The sequence below is a fragment of the Python bivittatus genome, unplaced genomic scaffold (assembly GCF_059951505.1).
Source record: "Python bivittatus isolate LINGU-HERP-01145 unplaced genomic scaffold, Pbiv_v1 ctg000440_np1212, whole genome shotgun sequence".
Taxonomy (NCBI): Eukaryota; Metazoa; Chordata; class Lepidosauria; order Squamata; family Pythonidae; genus Python; species Python bivittatus.
Window position 1 is genome coordinate 8059988 of NW_028277063.1, and position 2372 is coordinate 8062359.

Below are 2372 nucleotides of genomic sequence, written 5' to 3' on the forward strand. Positions count from 1 at the left end.
AATAAATTCTACCCAGTTCAATAGGACCAACTCAATGTGTTCAAGAATTTTTGGAAATTATTTTGAATTTACAGTTTGCAGTACTGATCCAATTTTAACTTTGCACATCCTAATAAAGAGCATCCTTTGCTTTCCAGGAGAGTCAGTTTGTTGTAGTGGTTGAGGCACCAGGCTAGAAACTGGGAGACTGTGAGTTCAAGTCCCCCCTTAGGCACAAAGTCAGCTAGGTGACCTTGGGCCAGTCATTCTCCCTCAGCCCTAGGAAGAAGGAATGGCAAACCACTTATGAATAACCTTGCCAAGAAAATTGCAGGGAGTCTCCAACCAGTCATCAGGAGTGAAACAGGGACTCAAGAGGCATCAAAAATTAATTAACTAAGAGAAATTTTCAGTTAATTTCATTTCAGTTAATTACCAGTGTATAGACTAATAAATTATAGATCATTTAAATTATTAAAATAAATACTCTACACCAAATTTATTCATAGATGAATAAAGCAAAGATATAACTAAAGAATGGAAATGCAATATTTTGTTTCAGATATGAATGACTGTTACAAATACCCTAATGAAAACTATCCAAGCAACAACCACGATTTCTGCATTCCAAAAACTGCAACTTTCTTGTCTTACGAAGAAGCTTTGGGACTCTGTTTAGCATTGTCTGCTGTTTCCTGTGCTCTGATAACAGCATCTGTGGTTGGAATATTTCTGAAGCACACAACACTCCCATTGTCATAGCCAACAACCGGGGCCTCACCTATGCTCTCCTCATCTCACTCCTGCTCTGCTTTCTATCCGCTTTGCTGTTTATTGGCTGTTCTGGGGAGGTGTTGTGTCTCCTGTGCCAAACCACTTTTAGCATAGTCTTCTCAGTGTCTGTTTCTTGTGTGCTGGCAAAAACCATCATTGTCATTCTGGCTTTCTTCACCACCAAGCCAGGATCTGTATTGAGAAAATGGGTGGGAAAAAGATTTGCCAATTCCATTGTTCTTTCCTGCTCTCTTATTCAATCAGGCATATGCATTACATGGCTATCCACCTCTCCTCCATTCCCAGATGTTGACATGAACTCAATGGAGGATCACATTGTTCTGGAATGTAATCAAGGTTCTGTGACTATGTTTTATTGTGTGCTGAGCTATTTGGGCTTTTTGGCCATGGTGAGTTTCACTGTGGCCTTTTTTGCCAGGAAGTTGCCAGATACTTTTAATGAAGCCAAGTTTATCACATTCAGTATGTTGGTTTTCTGTAATGTTTGGTTATCCTTTGTCCCAACTTACTTGAGCACCAAAGGAAAATACATGGTAGCAGTGGAGGTCTTCTCAATCTTAGCTTCCAGTGCTGGACTGCTGGGATGCGTTTTTTTCCCCAAATGTTTCATTATTTTGTTGAGGTCTCAACTGAACAACAAGAAACAGATGATAAACCGAAGGAAATGAACAATTGGTATGACTGTGTATTTGGTTATCCTTTGCAGTGTAATGATTTGTGCATTTTTCTTTGTCTTCTTTCCAATATATAATATCTCCCTCCCTCCCTCCCTCCCTCCCTCCCTCCCTCCCTCCCTCCCTCCCTCCCTCCCTCTGGTAGATCTTAAAAGTTGACAAAGACACTTGGTCTTGCTAGAGTTGAGTTGAAAGCTGTTCTTCCCTTTCTTCACCACCACATCTCCAGGCACTAAGAAAGAACCTCAACAACATTAATTAATCTCTGCAGCAAACACAGTTCTTGTCAACCTCCAGATATTGACATTATAAATTATAAATATATAGACAAAAGTAACAGTTAAAAATGATCAATAACAAATCTAAGGAAGAATCTATCTTTTTAAAGTAGATACTAGTTTGTAGTATTCATTTGCACTTCAACAATGTAAAGAAGAGATGCAATAATTTTAAACATTGTTAATATTCTCTTTGAAACAATATATGCATAGACAAAATTGAACTATTAGTAATAGTGTTACTGTTTTGAATCCAATCTGCATTCACAATACTTCAGAATATCAGCTACACACCAGAACTGAAAACATTCTGCATTCACATTCTCTCATTCCATAATGGAATCTATATTGTCATGAGGAACAATTGCATTTTCTGAGTAACATGGAAAGACAGATTACTTGGGTCCCCCCACTTGGGTGGGAGGAATTGGGGTGTTTTGAAAAGAAGAGGGAAGCTGCTAGTCTGAAACTAAAAAGAGCGGGAACTAATACTGTGTCTTCTGGTTGTCTTGGAATTAACTACTTGGAATTTCCAGGAAAATGGAAAATCCAAGTGAAAAGGAAGCAGGAAGAACACCTTTTTCAATAGTGCTGTTTATTCCTATAGAATTATGGAAGTGTTAAGGCAGGAATCTGGAATTACACA

At 38.4% G+C, this 2372-nt stretch overlaps 1 pseudogene; it reads left to right on the forward strand.

Annotated features, from left to right (window-relative positions):
• Positions 1–543: 543 nt before the first annotated feature.
• On the forward strand, positions 544–1442 carry LOC148215749 (vomeronasal type-2 receptor 26-like; annotated as a pseudogene).
• The last annotated feature ends 930 nt before the right edge of the window (positions 1443–2372 follow it).